The sequence below is a fragment of the Delphinus delphis genome, chromosome 8, assembly GCF_949987515.2.
Source record: "Delphinus delphis chromosome 8, mDelDel1.2, whole genome shotgun sequence".
Classification (NCBI taxonomy): domain Eukaryota; kingdom Metazoa; phylum Chordata; class Mammalia; order Artiodactyla; family Delphinidae; genus Delphinus; species Delphinus delphis.
Window position 1 is genome coordinate 86903675 of NC_082690.1, and position 20736 is coordinate 86924410.

A 20736-nucleotide genomic window follows, 5' to 3' on the forward strand; every position below is an offset into this window, starting at 1 on the left:
GACATACTCCCAAGGGTGTGCCCCTCAGCACGCATAAGAGAAGCTGCAACTTATGTGCAATTCCCAGCAAGCTGGCTGTAACTCCGTCCCTCCCTCCCTCCCTCCCACTCAAGAATCCATATTGGAATGCAGTAGGGTAGATACGGGATAATGTGGTAGGGGTAAGCTTGATGTTGTTCTAATTGGGTTTTTTTGGTTTGTTTTTGTTTTTTGCAGTACGCGGGCCTCTCACTGTTGTGGCCTCTCCCGTTGCGGAGCACAGGCTCCGGACGCGCAGGCCCAGCGGCCATGGCTCACAGGCCCAGCCGCTCCACGGCATGTGGAATCTTCCTGGACCGGGGCATGAACTCGTGTCCCCTGCATCTGCAGGCGGACTCTCAACTACTGCGCCACCAGGGAAGCCCTGTTCTAATTGGTTTTTAAAAACATTATTCACAATCTATAGTACTTTAATGTGTTTTTAAAAATATTTTCAACGAATTTCACAATGTCTTGACAACATGGTTCAGAACTGGTGGTTAAAAATGCTCTTTAAGATTACTTTCCACCTCCAAACTTTTGGATTCTGAAAATGAGTCCCAAAAAGCAGAGTTCCAAAACTATGTTTCTATGTCAGTGCCTCTCTGATACTTGAAGCAAGAGCACTCATTTGTATATAAAAATTTGAATATAAGTTGAATGGACATTTAATGGGAGCTTCGCCTATTGTGACCCTTATATGGAGTCATTCACCCCATATTTACTAATTGCTTACTCTTGTGCTATTTCTAGACTGTAGAAGTCTACATTGTGATGAGTTGATTAAAACTTAGTGTCTTTATAGTAACATTGCAAAAAGTACAATGTTAAGTGTTAAAAAGTGCAAATTAATAAGTGTTAAGAGAGAAAACGGTTCTATGATCAGAGAATTTTGGGTCAATTAGGGATAATAAGATTTCTTTACTGCAGAACTTCTCAAGTCCTTTCATCTAATTTGTTAATATGTCTTGAGAATCTCCAGGAGAGAAATTTAGTTTGCAGTGTTTCCCAAAGATTTTGAACATGGAACTTCATAGAACAGATGTTTCCAGGAACACACTTTGGAAAAGTCTGTTCTACAGCCATACCAGGTTTCAATGGCGCCAAAGTAGTCTGAGATGCTTCTGCAGTGATACCATCTGCGCTGGCTTACCCACCACCCAAAGGATGATGCTCCTGAGTGATATACAGTGCCGTCTACTAAATGTGCTTCACCGCCCTTCCCGCTACCTCCTTCCACATGTGTAGTCCAGATTCCATGAAAGCAAATAGTGGATCCACTCTACAAAGTGTATTGCTACGCCTCTGACAGATATTTGTGGGGTAATGTACCAGTGGTCAAAATACCCAGTTCTGGACCGAGCTCTGGCACCCAGTAGAAAGGTGACCAGGGGTTAGAGACTAAGAATGAATGAGATACAATAATTAAAATAACAGTGTTTTTGTTTGTGAAATGAGTTGATTTTGTGTGTGTGTCATTTAATAGGTGTATTTTTTAAAAATAAAACAAAGCACCTACTGCATTTTCAGGCATATAACCTAAGAGCATCTCGAAGATGAGAACCTGGAAAGTAATATTATTAATGGTTCCATTTATGGAACACTCTATGCTTGAACTATGCTAAATATTTTACAATCAGGTCTTCGCTCATAGGCCATCTCCTCAAAGAAGTCTTTCCTTACTATCCTATATCAAATTGTTTCCCTGTCACCCTCCATATCCTAATCAGGCTTTATGCTTTATAGAATGTATCTCTCCCCAACATTATGTTATTTTTCTGCTTATTGTTTATTTCCCCAGCTAGAATTTAAGCTCCATGAGGACAAAGGTTTTGGGTATTTTGTTCTGTTCTCTATCCCTAACATTAGAACAGTCCCTCAATAAAGTATTTAAACAAGGAAGATATAAATGAATGATCTCGTGGAATTCCAACCACAGCCCTGTGAACTAAGTCCTATTATTATCTCCATTTAGTAATTGAGGAGACTGGGCCACAAAGACATTAAGCCACTTGCTTAAGGACACAGTAAGTGGTAGAGCCTGTATTCAGATCTAGGTGTGACTCATGGCTTCAGCCACCAGGCTATACAGCCTTTTAATGAATACAATGTTGCTTCTCAGAAGGTGGTATCTGGCCTCCTGGTGACTCATTAAAATGTAGATAATTGGGGTTCACTCTGATACATTGAAACAGAATGAGTGAGGGAGGGCTGGGAGAATAAAAGGTAGGAAAAGGGAGGAGGCGGAGAGAAAAAAAAGCACATCTGTCTCAGATATCAGTTCCGGAATGGACCAGTCTGACCCCTTGGGACTCTGGTCTGAACCCTCCCAGAGGGCTGAAAGAAGGAGCTGTTTTCACAGGGGCTCAGTGACACCTGGGATGCTTTGTCGCCCAGATAAAAAGGTACTAACCATTTGGCCCCTTTCAGGTTAGCAGCTCTGACAGCACCATGAGACAAAGCCTTGGCCCAGACGCCAAGATTGCATGGAGCCCATGGAGGGAATCTTGGGAACTGGACATCATCAACACAGAGACTGGATGGAAAACAACAGAACTGTATGCAGATGCCTATGGAACCTCCCCTGGGGGCTCCCAGAAAAACTTGGAAGGTGGGCAGCATTTGCTAGGGTCTGAGGTCCCACGTTTAAGTAAGTGTGGGCAAGTGCTAGCTACCTACGATTGAATTATTATTGTTACAGTGATTCCATCAGTACCTACAAATACTATTTTTCCTCTTCTAAGGTCCCTGTTTTCCTTTGTCTGGCTGGACCTCGGGGGTTCTACTCCCTCAGGTCATGCTGGCCTATTGGGCTTTCACCCTGATGTGAACCAGAGGGCACGACAAAAGTTCATCATTGATCTCGTCCTCTCTGGAACTATCTGTAATGTGTAATGCTCTGGTGCTTTTAAACAGGAAAAAAGAGGTGTGGGGAATAGAAATGACATGGGAGGATTCAGAATCAGCTCTGGAGTGCACCTCCTGGCGTCCCATAGCTATGGACATGAGTGAGCTCCAGAGAGAGAAACGAGCCCTTTGTCCTCCACTTGGTCTGGGCCCAGTGACCTTGCTGAGCCTGAATTCCACAGTGTCACAGGATTTGAGTGAAGCTGCCCTTGGTTTCTAGTAGCTGAGCTTTCTTGAGAGGTCCCTCCAGTATTGAGCTGTTAACTCACCACTCCTTTATTTACATATTAGTTAGATGAAGTACACCCACTCAGATTGTGAAACACCATTCATTGTTTTTGGCGAGCTGCTCTTGTCAAGAAGTCTTATTCTGAGAGATTCAAAAGTGTTTCACAGCAATGTCAACTCTGTAGTTATGACCCTAAGTAAAAACCTTGACCCGAGAAATGAGAAAAACTCCCGACAGGTGAGGTAAGTAATTAAGCAAGGGACTGCATTTTATTGTGTAAATTATAGTACATTTACTGTAAAGCTAAACTTCCAATAACCCTTATAAAGTCCTCACAGGTAATGACTTAACCATGAATAGTGAGTTCCAGGGCTGCAGAACAGAACACGTTTGTCCTTTAAATGCTATTGGGAAAGAGAAACTAGATTAAAATTGAAAAGTGCAGTTTTCCCAGGTTCCAGTCGTTGAAGGTTTGGCTTGGGTTCAGGGGTGGAATCATGGTTTTCCCCCCAAACGTCCCTAGTACTGTATGCAAATCTTAGGTGTAGCAAGAGTTGGGCATGAAATCAATTGCAGTGTTGGAATGTTCGTAACATACACGCGACTTGGTAGAATATTCTCTCTTCTCCTGGACCATTTTGTTCCTCATTTCCCTGGAAATGAAAGGCCTGTGACCCATTGCTTTCAGACCCACAAGGTTGCCCAACTCCAGGGGGCACTGTGACCTTATGTGAATGTTGCCCCCTAGAGTTGTGCAAAATGCCAACCCCAATTCCTCTGAGCCATTCATACTACCACCTGCAAACATGGTGTTCATTTCTGCTGGATATTCCATTCCACTCTTCTTTTCTCATGGCCTGGTTCAGGTTAAATGATGTCTTTAGGGCTTCCCTGGAGGCGCAGTGGTTGGGAGTCCGCCTGCCGATGCAGGGGACGCGGGTTCGAGCCCTGGTCCGGGAAGATCCCACATGCCGCGGAGCGGCTGGGCCTGTGAGCCATGGCCGCTGAGCCTGCGTGTCCGGAGCCTGTGCTCCGCAACGGGAGAGGCCCGCGTACAGCAAAAAAAAAAAAAAAAAAAAAAAAAAAAAATGATGTCTTTAGCCTCAGTCTGTTTTTTTTTTCCTGTGCGTCATTCAGAGATGGGACCTTTCCTCCATACCAAGAGATGCGATACACAACACCTAGCACAAGGGAGGTTGAGGGGTGAAAAGGAGAAAAGGTTCTGAGTTGCTCCAAAGAACCTGGAAAAGTTATGAGAATTTGCTCTCGAAAAGGTGTAAGAATTGGCTCTGTGATAGAAACTAATATCTTAGATGCTGCATCTGTTACCGAGTGTTCACAGACTTTGACATGAAATGCGGGCATGGTGTTCCTGGCAGGTGACGAGAAAAGCACTGTGTCCTCCTCACCCACACCTCCCAACGGAAATAGGTTTTTTGTTATTTTTGCAACAGGACTTTACTTACAAAGGCAGTTGGTTCCCTTAGGAAGTATGCATCCAACTAATCCTCCACATAAATACTTGGCTTCAACAGAGAAAATAAGTTTGTCATATTCAGCATAAAACTTGACTGCACTTGCCTCCAGGCCTTTGAACAAGCCAGGCTGTTTTGCCCATAGGCACCAGAGGCATAGTGCCTAGGCTGGGGCCCAAGAACATTTCAAGAGCTGATTAAAATACCTGAGACCGGGGGGAAAAAACAGAAAAGAAAGAAAGAAATGTTTTGCTTCCAAAATATGGCAACTGTGAAATCAGAATTTTAAAATGTTTAGTGACATTACTGCAAATTACAGCATATGTCAACTTTGGTAATTAAATTCAGTATTCATAAGCATCTCATTACAATTAAAACTTACTTGTGGATTAGATTTTATTACTTAAAATTTCTCATAGGTACCCAATGATGGCTGAGAATTCATAATCAAGTGTGAATCAAAGGAGTTACTCATAGAAAAGAATTTCAAAAGCCAAAGTAGAAATTATCTTTCAAATTTATTTTGCCCCCAAATTAGGGTAGACGTGAGTCTCTTTGAAGGTTTGATAAGATGTATGTGGAGCTGCCTAGGACTTAAGAGGATCCTCAAGCGGCCCCGTACGTGGGTCATTTCCCCTGCCTGGGATACTCTTCCACCGTCTCTACAATCCTTGTTCTTTCTCTGATTTAAATCTTTAAAGGAAATTCCCTCAAGAACTTTTCTTTGTTCGGCTCCACTGGTCTCCTTGACTATTTTTTCAACGATCAGATAGAAGGACTTTGTACTTGCTGTGTTACAGACAACTTATATTTCTTTATTTTTATTTTGAGGGCTTTCTTAAATTTATTTTATGTATTGATACTGTATTTCAACTAAAATGAGAGCCTTGGAACGGAAAGCATTTATTCATTCATTTACTCATTCAAAGAAGCCATGAGGGCTTCCCTGGTGGCGCAGTGGTTGAGAGTCCGCCTGCCGATGCAGGGGACATGGGTTTGTGCCCCGGTCCGGGAAGATCCCACATGCCGCGGAGCGGCTGGGCCCGTGGGCCATGGCCACTGAGCCTGCGCGTCCGGAGCCTGTGCTCCGCAACGGGAGAGGCCACAACAGTGAGAGGTCCACGTACCGCAAAAAAAAAAAAAAAAAAAAAGAAGCCACCATGTGTTGGGTGCTTGGGAGACAAAATTGATGAAGCGCAGTATCTGGCCCCTTCCTTCTCCACGCTCACAGTCTAGGAAAGAAGATAGGAAAGGAGATAAATGATAGCACGGCTCCCTCCTGGTGTTTTTCTCTCTGTTGCTGAGACTGGAACTGGGTTCAATATGTTTTTATTTATATAATAAACATTTTCTGTGTGTCAGGTACTGTTCTCAACACAGGTACTGTTAACCGTTTTTCAACTATTAACCTATTTAATTCTTAAAGCAATCCTATGAGGCATTATTATTATCCCCACTTTACAGATGAGGACATTAAAGCGCAGAGAAGTGAAGTAATTTGCTCAAGGTGAGTTGCACAGCAAATAAGCAGCCGAGCCAGGATGTGAACCCAGACAGCCTGGCTCCAGAGCCCACGCTACTGTCTAGGGTATGAACTGAACCACATGAGATCAGTACCAGAGGGGTTCGTAGAAAATGCTACATAACTAATCATGCACAGGAAGGATGAAACAGGCAGGGAATTCTTCACAAAGGAGATGATATTTGGATCGCTTTGTATGAAACAGGAATTTGCCCATCAGATAAATTTGGAGTACGGGATTGAGAAATGTTTTCCAAGTAGAAAGAAGAGCCTATTCATCATCTATATGTATAAAAAAAAAAAACCCAGACAGATCTGAAGACTTGTTTTGGGAAATGCAAATAGCTTATTTGGCTGGAACTTTATGTGCTTGGAGAGGGTTTACAGAGATGGAGTTTTAAAAAGAAGCAAGGGAAACACAGACGTGGTTATTCTGAGGAGCTTGGCTTTTGTTCAGTTCTGCCTTTGGTCAGTTAAATGTTGATGGCCTCTCCCCGCTTCCACCCATTCAAAACCATGAAAGAAAAGCTTGGTAAATTCGATATGCAGAAGAAATGTTTTTAATATGCTTGGAAAAAAATGACACAAAGTCAAAAGTCAAACAACAAACTAGGATAAAATATTTGCACTGCACAGAACGATTTTTCTAACATACTAAGTGTGTTTACAAATCAGCAAGAGAACTACGTGTGGTGATGGATGTTAACTAGATTTATTGTGGTGATTATTCCACAATATATACAAATATCGAGTCATTATCTTGTACACCTGAAACTGATATAATGTTATGTGTCAGTTATACCCCGATGGAAAAAAAAATAAGGAAAAAAAAAAAAAACGACCAACACATCGAGACAAAGACCCGAATAGACGGTTTAAAGAAAAGGTATCTAAACATTTGTAAAGGTGCTCTGCCTACTTACAATAAGAAAAAATCAAATGAAATCAAGAGTAAGATATAACTGTCATTGTTGGTTTGGCAAAAATCAAAAAGTTTGGCAAACACTGGCCCTGCCAGGGTCTGGGGAAGCAGCCCCTCTCATACACTGGCCCTGCCAGGGTTTGGGGAAGCAGCCCCTCTCATACACTGGCCCTGCCAGGGTTTGGGGAAGCAGCCCTTCTCATACGCTGCTGGTAGGAGGGTAAACTGGCACAGCTTCCATGAGGATAATTAGGCAATATGTATCCAAATTACACAAGTGCGTTGTTTTTTTTTTAAGTGCGTTTTTTTTGTTGTTGTTTTTGTTTTTGCGGTAGGCGGGCCTCTCACTGTCGTGGCCTCTCCCGTTGCGGAGCACAGGCTCCGGACGCGCAGGCTCAGCGGCCATGGCTCACGGGCCCAGCCGCTCCGCGGCATGTGGGATCTTCTCGGACCGGGGCACGAACCTGCGTCCCCCACATCGGCAGGCGGACTTTCAACCACTGCGCCACCAGGGAAGCCCCTAAGTGCGTATTTTTTAACCTAACAAGTCCACTCTGAGAAATTTATTCTGCAGGTATATTCACACATGGATATGATGTTGTACATACAAGGACACATATATTACAACATTTTTTGTAATGGCAAAAGGTTGGGAGAAAAAACCTAAGTGTCCTTCACTAAGGAACTGGTTAAGTCCATTATGACGCATCCATACCATCGAATTCTTTGATGTCTTTAAAAAGAGCAAGTCTGTCCTGTATGTATTGATGTGGCAGAATCTTTAACATATAGTGAAAAAAGCGAGGTACAGAGCAGTGGGTTAGATTTATTACCATTTGTATGTACATGTGTGTTGAAGGAAATATATGTGCACGTAGGCTTGAATGTGCATTAAACACTTCTAGAGGAATCAAAAGAAATTTATAACACCAGTTGCCTCTAGGGAAGGAAAATAGGTAGCTGGGGAGAGAGGAATTATGAAGATCTACTTTTTTTTGTACAATTGTGGTGTCTTTGGCATTTTTTTGCAGTGTGTTTCTTTTTTTTTTTTAATTTTTACTGGAGTATAGTTGCTTTACAATGTTGGGTTAGTTTCTACTGTACAGCAAAGTGAATCAGCTGTACGTATACATATATCATCTCTTTTTTGGATTTCCTTCTCATTTAGGTCACCACAGAGCAATGAGTAGAGTTGCCTGTGCTATACAGTAGATTCTCATTAGTTATCTATTTTATACATAGTATCAATAGTGTATATATGTCCGTCCCAATCTCCCAATTCCTCCCACCCCCCTTCCCCCTTGATATCCATATGTTTGTTCTCTATATCTGTGTTTCTTATTTTTAGGGGTTTTTTTTTTGCATATCTTACCTGATTTTTAATAGTGAAGTTTTAAAATTTTGGTTGACCGACTCCCACCCTTCACCATTACATTGTTTTGCATTTGGTAGGACGATCAATTGAGATATATGTTTCATAGTTTAATTTTCCATAAAACTCCAAGCTAAGTTATCTCCCTGCAGGAGGGAGGAGAGGGAAGAGCTTGGCCTCAGTGAGCTGGAGCTGCAGGCTGAAGATGGCTCGGGGAGTTGGCTGCTTCTGTCCACTTGGTGTGAGGCCAGATCCTCGGCCTCCCTTGCAGGTGGGGCAAGTGAGAAAGATCGTGTGTGGGGCATTGGGGGAAGGGGAAGGTGTGCACCAGAGTTCGCTGGGAGTCTTTGGTTTAAACACTTTTCCAAACCCTGGCTTTCTGGTTACTTAAACCCAGAGACAAAGACTGTGAATCTCCTGTCTGGCTTCGGTTTTGGTTACAACCCTGGGTATGTGTTCACTGACACATTCCGGCATGGACATACTCTTCACTAACCTTAATTGGAGCAAAGCTCAATTTTGCTGAAAGGAATGAATTTATATATCTATTTTTTAGTGAAGTATCTGGTATCAGTCTGAGTGAAGTATCTGGTATCAATCTGCTTTGCTTTCATATGCTTACGTCACCTCACCAAAGGACTGATTTCCTCAGCAAATAAGAACGAGTGCAGAAGACCCAAGTGCCCAGAGACTGTGTTTAGACCTCTCAAGGTATAATTAATAAAGAGAATAAAGGATCAAAGGTGATTTTCAACTGACAAGGCCAGGCCCTTCTAATTGGTGAAAACTGCCCAACTGCTTTGCAATATTTTCTTTGCCAGGAGACAACTCCTCTCCTAAATGTTTAAGCGACTTCTTGTTGATCTGGTTTCGGAGGATTAAGTTCAGTGTAATTTCATCTTTCCCAGGTGTGAGACACTTGTGTGTGCAGTAATATGATTCTGTACTGTCAGGGAAAACAGTGTGTCTTTGTCAGCACTGTTTGACAGAGTCAAACCCCTGAATCACAACCTCACTCTCGACAGGCCTGAATTCCGTGTGGTTACCACTTGCCCCTCTGCTGAACGCTGCGAGGCTTCGGCGGATTGGCTTGCGGTCACACAGGTCAACGGGGCAGAGGTGGTATGTGCCGGCAGCCGGGCTGAACTTCAGAAAGCATTTCCTGTCTGATGCCTTTGGATTCAGCGTCTAAGGGCTGAGCGATACTACCTCTATTTTCATCAAGGGTTAAAAAAAATGCTCAGTAATTAATTTGTGCTTGTGCTAGCTAGTAGTGAAGTCAAGTATTTTTCTGATTCTTTGGGTAATGCTCTCAATGATGATTTCCTGATGAATGTTTGCATTTTTGATATGTAATATGCACCCTGATATAAAAAGTATTAGCTACCGTTTATTAATAATAATAGCTAAATTTTATTGAGTTCTAAGAGTCACGTACTGTTCTATGTGCGTACATGGATTATTGCTTTGATGCCCACCACTGTAATTATCATGTCTACTTTACAGATTGGAAAGTGAAATACAGGGAAAGTTAAGTAACCTGACCAAGAGCTCAGGGCTGGTAAGTGCTGGATGTGGAATTCGAACCCAAGAGTCTGCGTTTAGCATTTTAGCACATCACCGCAAAGCTATCTACCATCACTTATTATATGCCAGGCACATGACAACCCTGAGAGGTGTTGATTGTCATCCCCATTTTACAAGTGGGCAAATAGAGTCTCAGAAAGCTTAAATAAGTTACCCAGGTCACACAGGTAGTAAATGGTTAATGCTACCTAGCTGAGATCCAGATCTGAGCTCTTAACACACAAATCATGTGACCAAGAAAGGCAAATCTCTTCTTGTCTTGGTCCACGTGGAACCTAGCACTTGCTATGGACAGACAGAAATGGGCCGTATGGCTATTTGTCTGTACCCGTCCACACAGAGGGGGAATTGGAAATGGGAGACAATTGTATTCTGAGCTGGGGATTACAGAAATTTATTTTAAGTCTTGCTGTCTTACAGGAGCAAGGAGAATCTTAAGGGATGGAACCTTAAATATCGTAAGTCAAACCCCACAGTTTCACAGATGAGGAGCTAATGCTTCAGAGACAGAAAGCAACTTATACAAAGTCACAGAGGAAATGTTAGTGGCCTTGCTGGGCTTAAAGCCAAAGTCTCCTGACACCCAGCATAGGGGGTCTTTCTTTTACACTTCCACAGAGTTTTCCTGACTCTTGTCCTACAAAAATACTGTGTGGGCCTGGTTCCTCACTGTATGGTTTAAGGTCAGTGTGTTCCTCAACATTGCACATTACAGTTCCTTACCTGAAGTCTCTATATAGGCAGCCCAGTCCACATGAATTTTCTGCTTTTATGATTCAAAAAGGTTGAATTTAGTCAGCTTCTTAAGATTCTACTTGATGGGTTTTCATTGAGAAAATAGCAACTAGCCTCGTCTGCCTTGAACTTAGCACATCAAGAAATCATATTCTCTTATTGAATTACTTCTTTGTCCAAAGGTTGGTTTTGTTCATTCTGTACCTCTAGCACTTAGCACAGTGTGCAGCACATAGTAGTTGCTCAACAAATACATGTTGAACGAATGAATAAACAAAAATAAAACCATACTACTTTGTTTTATTCCTGTCCTCATCATCCAGCAACCTAATGTTAGAATGTTTTATTTAAATTTAAATCCAACAGTGGAAATCTATAGGAAGATCCCATCTTAATACTTTGAGAGGCTCACCTGTCCCATGCCAGCCAATGACCTATACCAGATATCAATGTATGCAGAAGGCAGCCCTGGAAAAGACACCCCTTGAAATTTCTTTGTATGGCCATGAAGCCTGTATGTAGATTTAACTTAAAATTTGGATCTCAAGCTTCAGAGGGCTTGAAAACCCATCAGCTAGACATCACCACAAACATTTGGTCATGATGCTTTCTCACCATTGCGGCGAATATTCTGGCAACTTCCCTCACCACCCTGACTGGCACATATGCACAGCAGGGAAAAGGCAGACCCTGTGGTAAATCCAGTATGTAGACACGGGCTGGTAGAGCCAGTCCAGCAAACAAGGGCAGGAGTTGGGAGTGAGAGGAGGAGAAATGGAAGGTCCAGTCTCCCCCAGTGGAGTTAGACCAACTGGGGCACAGTGGCAGATGCTCTGGAATAGATTTGGGACGGGAGCCCAGTACTGTCTAGACTTTCCTTGAGAAAATGATCTTACCCTAGAGTTAATCCAAAGCATGTCAGTGATTTCGAAGACCAAATCCACACAAATAACCTAGATGTTGCCATACCTGCATTCCAGAGTAGGACCTGACGTGAAACCTGGTGTCACTGCAGAGACTTTTAGTGATTGTTTATTTGCCTAAGCTAAGGCATAGAAAGAATGATCTTTCCCCAGCTGGAACGAGGACAGTGTGACCTTGCACCATAACTACTCTTAACCACCTTGTAATCTTCTACTTACGATCAGTATCTGCGGGCTGGGCGTACTAGATGTCTTTCCGCTGACATCTCATCAGGGCTTATGACCCGCTCTGCTTCTGGAACATGAGAAAGCCAGGCCCTGAGAAACAGAGACAGATTGCTTGCTTGAGAAGCCAACTCATCAAACAGGACTTGGTTTAAGTAATTGGTCTAAGATTAGGTTGAATTTGACAACAGCACAGCCAGAATTCTCTGTCTCTGTCTTTTTACTACTGAACTTCTCCAATTAGTGGTCTATGCCTGCTTCTCAAGGCCTTCTCCTTGACCCTGTGACGTTAGCCTTCTAGTTTTCAGTCTTCCCCAGGTTTGGCCATCTCCTCATTTGGATCCAGGCTTGTTGGTTCTTTCTACACTTGCCCCTGCTGTTTCTCTTAATGGTTCCCTGCTACTATCCCTGCCTCCAAAGTCTAAGTAAGGGCAAGAGAAAAATATTTTGTAAGCTTCTAAATTGAGGTGAGTCTGATGCTTGTTTTATTCATATGCTGCCCTGGTTATGAGAGACAGAGTCCCATTCAGCTCCAAGTTCTGAGTTGTGAGGGCTACTTTGCTTAAATTCCCCAGCGCTGCAACTGAGCACATCCCCAAAGTTAAAAGGTTGAGGTATTTGGGCACTGAATGGGGGACCTAAATTATTATTACAAATGTCCCTTTTATTGCCCTTCTTCCTACATCTTACCAGACGGGTGCATAGTGGGAGATTCTCACTCTGAAGTACATAGACACTGGAAGGGAAGAACATATTGAATTTTGAAGCTTAAGGACTTTAGTCAAATTTCCTAGAATGCGCCAATTCTCCTTTTTGCCAAATTCAAAAGTGCCCCCAAAAAGCATAATAAAAAATGAAACTACTATTTATTAAGCAGTATACTTGACACTTTGCATACGTGATCTCATTTATGCAGTCCTTAAAGGAGGCATTTCCATCCCCACCAAAGGCACATCACCAATAAATGGTGGAGGTAAGACTCAGAGTTATGTATCTCTGAGACTAGAGTTCATGTTTTTAATAATATTACCTACACTTTTTTTTAGCAGCAGATATTTTATCTTTTCTCTCCCTTTGAAACTCTCACATCTTAAACTAAATGTTATGCTCTTCTGGTTTTCTACTTACTTCCTCTTTTTCTATTTCCTTTGCTGGTTTCTCTTCTCTCTTTTACACTCTAGAATGTGCCCAAAGTTTAGTGTTTCTCCACACCCTTGGAAAGATCATCTATACTCATGTCTTCAATGAACACTTCCATGATACCATCAGAGTCTAAATACCAGGATATCAAAGACAAGATCTGTCTTATTCACCGGAAAATCTCGAGGATCCTGCAGAGTGCTTGACACACGGTAGATGTTCAATAAATATTGTTGAATAAATGAATGGATGAATGGATGGAAGAATCACTGATCTGCTGAAAATTCTCCCATATTCTTTTTCCCAATGTCTAGACCCATATCTCTGGCTACCTACTGGATATTTTCACCATAGTTTCCTGCCATTGCTATGAAATGGCAGTAAGAGTTTGGTGGAGCCGTTGAGGGTTTAAACAATTTTCTGGGGCAGCCACACCAATTGGACTCTCTCACCGTTTACTATTGGAGGCAGCCGTATTACTGTAGTGGGTTATACACTTTCTACAGGGGAGAATAGAAGCTTGGTTCCTGCCAATGGTGTGGGTTTGGGCTCCTTTGGGAAGGCCCCAGTGCAGCTGCTGGGTGGAGTCCTTGCTAAGTAGACGTGGATGGAGAAAGATGCTGTATCTGAAGCCACTTGTAGCTCATTTAAGGGTGACAGTATCACCACACTCATTGGGTAAATGCACCTTTGTGTTCAGCGCCCAGGGAGACTAAATGCCAGGTCAAGTCTAGGCATGGAAGAACAATGAGCTTGTAGCCACGAAGAGTCATGATCCTATCAGGGCCTTCAGATCTGACTCTTGGTTCCTCTTCCTGCTACAAGTCCTCAAATGTTCCTGTAAACCTTGGCCAAGAGTGCCAAAGTTGGTGGCTGTCCTTAGTTATTACGGGTGCAATCAACTGAAGATTTGTTTAGTGTGAAATAATTAATCAAATGACTTGTGGGAGGTGCTATCAGAGAAGCACATAGAAGCTGGATGACATCTACTGCCTGAGTTGTCCTGTCCACTTAATTGTCTCATACCTGTCCTACAGTACGTGCCCTGTGGTTGGCATTACCATGTGATTCAAAAATCTTTACACTTCATGCTGCTGTCATAGGTCTCTCCTTATGCTTCTACCTCAGATCAATTTGATCCCAGTTTTTCAGTCTTTCTGCTTCAGGCACCTGAGCAGCCAGCCAGGCCATTTGCCACTGCCAGTGAGTCTGTATATATTTTAACCTTGAGCCACTTCTTTTGTCCAAGCAAAGTGGGTGACCACATTCATCACCTGACACTCTCCCCAGGGGAAGAATCTTTGCCTCACCACTATTTTTCTAGGTTACCCTTGGGTGAGGATACAGTGCAGTCTATGGGTAATTTTGACTTGTACGCACATGCTAACTTAACCATACATAAGTCAAGCCCAGGCTTTTTCCTCCTCTGTCAGCTGGTTATATAACTCACCACGTGACCATAGGTATGAGATAAGGGAGAAGTGCTTGTGCAACAACAAATGTATAAAAGCCTGAGCTCTCTGCTATTGCAACTGCCTCGTGACCTCTAGCCCAGCTCATGCTTGACTCCAGGGGTACCACTGCCACCTTATGAACTGTGGATGTGCCTAAGCGACGACTCGGTGGGTCTGACGAAACCCAGCTCATGATGATGATGGGTGTTCTGGATTCATGGTCACCTGATGTATCAGTCAGGGTTCTCTAGAGAAAGAGAACCAATAGAATGTGTGTGTGTGTGTGTGTGTGTGTGTGTGTGTGTGTGTGTGTGTATATATATATATATATACACACCCACACATACATAAACACACATATATGTATATACACATTATACATATACACACACACATATGGACATGGAGAGAGAGATTCATTTTAAGGAACTGGCTCACACAATTGTGGGGCTGTCATGTCCAAAATCTGCAATGCAGGCCAGCCAGCTGGAGACACCTGCTAAAGCCAATGTTGCAATCTTGAGGCCAAAGGTCTCTGGAGGCAGAATTTCTCTTTAAAGCACTTCAGTCTTTTCCCTTAAAGCCTTCAACTGATTGGATGAGGCCCACCCTTAAGTGGAGGGTCATCTGCTTTACTCAAAGTCTACTGATTTAAATGTTCATCACATCTAAAAATTACCTTCAGAGCAACATTTAGACTGGTGTTTTCCCAGCCCTCTGAGCACCATACCCTAACCAAGTTGACACATAAAATTAACCATCATCCTTGGTGTCTCTATGAGACACACCCAGGAGCACACTGTGGTTTTTCAAAAGGCAAATAATCCTCCATTGCAGAAGCCCAGGACCCGCATAGTGATTCTCCCACTGGGACTTGCCATAAACTACACATGATATCTTTTTCCACCATGAATTCTCAAATATCATAGGGTCCTGTGGGTCCTATGGCCCAAGTAGCAGGGCTGCTTCCACCACAAGCTGGAGTTGCTGCAGAATTCTTTCCTACTCTGGGTGTCACTCAAAGCCTTCTAAGACAACCAGTGTATGTGCTGGAGTAGTATTCCCAAGTGTGGAATATGTTGCCTCCAGAACCCAAAGAGATCTATGAGGTATTGTGCTTCCTTCTTCCTAGTGGGAGGTATAAGATGCAAAAAATTGTCTTTCACTTTGGATGGAATATGTTAGCATGCCTCTGATCATTGGACCTTTAGCATTTTTCCTCATGTGGTAAGCTCCTGAATCTTCATAAGATTTATCTTGCACTGGAGCAGATGCTAGTTAGCTAGTTCTTGCTCACCTGGCTCATTTAGCATAATGTCATCAATGTAGTGGGTCAACACGATGTTCTGTGAGATATACAGAAAGTCCAGGGCTTCCCTGGTGGTGCAGTGGTTGGGAGTCCGCCTGCTGATGCAGGGGACACAGGTTCGTGCCCCGGTCCGGGAAGATCCCACATGCCACGGAGCGGCTGGGCCCGTGAGCCATGGCCGCTGAGCCTGCACGTCCGGAGCCTGTGCTCCGCAACGGGAGAGGCCACAACAGCGAGAGGCCCACACACCTCAAAAAAAAAAAAAAAAGAAAGCAAGTCCAACCCTCTTTGGACTATATATTGAGTGAGCGCTAACACAGCCCTGGGTTTGTGATCCTCTTTTCTGATATGGAAATTGATGGCTCCATAACGTGTATCTGAGGCCACGTTCATCTTCTTTAGCAAAGATGCCATATCTGTCATGGCAGCTGCAGTTGGGTTTGTGATAGTCTATTGTCATCCTCCAGGACATATGACTGATTTCTGTAGGGGTCCCAATGGATGAATTAGGTGGAGTTGAAATGGGGATCTCTACCATATCCTTTAGATCCTTAAGGGTGGCATTAATTTCTGTCATCCCTCTGAGGATATGAATTTGTTTTTATTTAATACCTTGGCCGGGAGCAGGATGGGAGTACGTAGCAGTTTCAAAGGCTTCTACTTGGTCTCCTCTACTCTGATAGATGGTTTTTACCCCACAGGCCAAGGATCCAGTGTGAGGGTTGTATCATCCCCCAACTATGTCTGTTCCAACTATGCATCTGGAATATACAATGGGCCCACAGTCAGCCAGAGCCTGTCAACAGTCTGTTTGTAGCCGGCTCTTCTGAACCCACTGTAATAGAGGCCATGATACTGTGGGTCTCTAGCTACCAATGTTACCTCAGACCCTGTGTCCAACAGTGGTTAAGTGCTTGAGTATTCCCCCTTCTCCTGCAAAATAAACCAACTCTCCCATAACCAGTCTCACATCCCAGCTTTCTTTGTCAAGCACCCTTGGAATTCATTCCCACAAAACTCCGCTGGCTCCTGCTAGTCTCTGTAGCTCTGTGTTGCAACTCCTTGGGCATCCATTTCCTGTCTAACCTGACCCAGCAAAAACCCTGGCTGGGTTATTCTGTGACTTAACCCTACTTATGCACCTCGTGGCCAGGAGGCGAGGTAGGGACAAATCCTGGGGGATACTGTCTTGAGGGGGGAGAGGCAAGGGAGGAGTGCCAGCTCCTAAAAGGGAGGAGAGTTCACTTCTTCAGGATCAGAACGTTCCGGGTATCTGGGAATTAAAGATTTTCAGGGACATCACTACTGATTTCTCCACTGGATGTGTCGAGGTCCCATTCTTCCCTAACAAGAGCCTTCACCTTGTTATGGCAGACTGGCCTTAACTGCGAGTTGAATATTCTTTGAATCTGAGATACTCTGATAATTAAAACTTGGACCTGTTCTTCAGCTTGCTTTGTTTTGCTACTGCAGGAGATGAGAGTCTCCTGGCTACCAAAGAAACCCTCTGGCTTTCACCGTTGGCTTTCAGTTGCCTATTAATCACTGTCAGCATTTTGTTATCTTTCACTGAAGCAATTATCACAGTAGCCACCCAGTCTCATTGTTATGGTGACTATTTCCTCCATAATTTTCAAATGTCTGATATACCGTGTGTGCTAGTGTTTTCTCTTCCTTGGTATGCAATCCTACTTTACCATTGGTGAAAGTTCACAATTGGACTGTCCCCTTGTGTCAGGGGCTATTTGCTCCAACTATCACTCGATGGGGTCAGCAATGCCAACGTGGTGGTAAGAGATTCAGCTCTAAAACTCTATCTTATACCTACTTTCTCAGATCACCCTTGCTACTAACTGTCACAGGCTGAGTACCACGGGAAGCAGACTCTGAGACTTGAGTTTGGTGTACAGGATATTTATTAGGTGGTGTCCTCAGGATCAACACATGTGGTTAGGGTGACAAATTCATCCTGGTTTTCCTGGGACATTTTTAATTTTAGCACTGAAAATCCAGCATCCTGAGAACTCCCTCAGTCCTTGGAAAACCGGGACTGTTGGTAACCCTACCTGTGGTAGAGAGGGGGCAGAAGCAGGGTTGAATGAAGGGAGAAGCCAAGCTGTAATCCAGGCCTGATGGCCTCAGCTAACCCCATAGACAAAGAATTCTGGAATTAAATTTTCCCTTCAGACATGTCCAGCATCAGGCTAAAATGGCCAGGCATTTATACTCCTGTTGCCTCAGACATTGAATGTGGGCTGCCCTGGGAAGGGCATGGCCTTGGGTGGGCAGTCTCTGAATGGGGCTGACAGCTAAAGGCTATCTGCTGACAGCACTTCTAGGAGTCCAGGCCACAAACCCTTCCATGAAAAGGGATCTGTGTGTTGCATCCCTGTGTCTAATACAGATATATGTAGATATATTCTTATATTTGCATAGAATATCTGTGGAGGAATGCACAGGAAATTGGTATCAGTTGTTACCTCCAAAGAGAGGATATAGGTGACCAGGAGAGCAGAGTGGAAAGAGGAAATGCTCTAAGGAGATAGTCCTTTGTACAGTTTGAATTTTTCTATCATGTTAAATGAATACGTACATTGCAAACATGAACTTGAGTTGAAATATCAGTAAATAAATAAAAATTGAAATAAGAAATAATTCAGAACCTAAGGAAATAAAATGTTTTGTTTTTAAAACACTTTCATTTGGCAGGTATTGATGGAATATCTATTACATGCCAGGATCCTGGAGACCCAACAGTGAAATATAGACAAAACCCCTGTTCTTATGGATCTAAAATTATACCACACCCCTAGTTAACCAAATGGGTACAAATATTTAATTCTACCAAGTTTATATTCTTATTTTTCAATTCAAACCAACATGTCCATTTGGGTTGTATGAATAGTAATATTAATAAACTGGTTTGTTATGGAATTGCCACCTGATTTTACACAAAATCCAAAGAGTATATCCACAACACAGTGTTTTACAACATTCATTTTGTGTTAGCTTTAACATTAACCTTTGATGTTAATGCCTGTGTTTCTATTTCTTCCTTTCCCTCCCTGTTCCCCCACATCATCTTATTATGTAAAGTTTATATGGTCCTGAATCTTTTTCAGAATGAGTGTGGGTATATATAAATGAAATATAAATGCTCTAACACCGTATTTATGGTCCATGCTGTACTGAATATAATAAGGCATATGGGATCAACAAGGTTGAAGCAGAACACTAAAAATTTATGGTACCCTGTAACCAGAACACCAGTAAAAGCAATACTACTACTAATAAAAATGCTAGCAGTTAGTTTTCTTCCAGTATTTGCACCAAGCCTCACTGTTAATCATTTACTTCCTTACAATTCCATGGGGTTTAAGACGTAGGCCTTAGAGAGCATTTGCTTCTGAAAGACCCTGTTTTCAACAAATTTAGAAATCTGATCCAGTCTGAAGCCTTCACACTTATTTGTAAGTTTGGTGAGTCAGAATCACTGTAATTGCTAAATGGTAATTCTTATGAAGCTACCTGGGGGAAAAGTATTATCCCTCACATAACACAGCAAGGTTTTAATAGGAATTCTTGGCTGGGAAGGGACACCACTGTAAGTAAGAATTCAATTTTGCTTTCTGGATAAAAAGAAGTAAAGGAGAAAATTACGATAGGTTCTGAAATTTAGGAAAATGGAGGAAAGAAGTTGTTTCCAGAGACTTTCTATAAAAAGCACATGTGATTGCTGATATGACATTGATGAATATAGATTGAAATGAGTTTATTCACTCCATTTTGTGATGAGATCACTCACTAGTTAGAGATGCCATGCAATTAAATTAAATACAAACTTGCTAAAAACAAGGGAATTGAAAGGGCAGAATTCTACCTGACATCCCGTAACATGAATGGCTTTGAAAGTGTCATTGGAAAGCGTCACTTAGGTGCAAATCCTTAGAGGTTGGAATTTAAAAGAGAATGAACACATTTCTAGGTTACATGAGACAGAGGTTATCAGGATCCTCATACCCATGAAGAACTATTAGAAGAAAATAGAAAGGGAAGAAATATACAGGTTCATCAACTTGTATAAGTTCATTCTTAAATAACAATAGTAAATAACTATTCAATTAAAAAAAGGTTAAAAAAAAGAAAACAGGTAAGTCAATCTGAAAATGTCCCTATGTACATTATCTTGAACAATTAAAAAATTTAGGAATCAAATGCATATATCTACATTTGCTGAGAGATATTTGTTCATCCAGTTTGGGCAAATGTCACAGAATTTAGAGTCAAAGGCCTAGGACAAATTCCCACCTCTACCACTCACAGGGCTTGGACAAGTTAACTGTTTGGAACTTATGTTTTCATTTGTAACAGGGTTCCCCTGTAACAGGGGAACCCTGTTCTTGAAGAACAGGGTTCTTCAAGAAACAAACATTTTTGATCGCCTTACTACGTGTGGGCTCAAGGATATGGAAATCCACAAGACATGACGTTGGTTTGCCAGAAGCTTGTATTCTTTGGCAGATGGTGATACTGAAATCACAGGATTGTTGAGATGACTAGAAGAGTGAAAGTGTTTGCTAAACTATAAGATTTTATGCAATTTTTATTAATGAATAAAGTGATTCATAGTTTGCTAATGGGAAGACATAAAAATTAGGCATTTAATAAAGAAATGTTAGATAAACTTTATTGCCTCACAAGATTTTATAATCCTGTTCTTCCCAACCCCTTCCTTTGCAATGTAGTATAATACTGATTTGTTTATTTATAACTCTCCCTTTCAATTCTGTTCCAAACAGGGATTTAAGACTTTCCCAGTCCTACTCCATTAACCACCATGACCAACTATGTCCATAATATAAAAGCTAACATGACGTTCATTCTTACCAGGCTCAATTCTTTCTCTGTGGAATTGCGA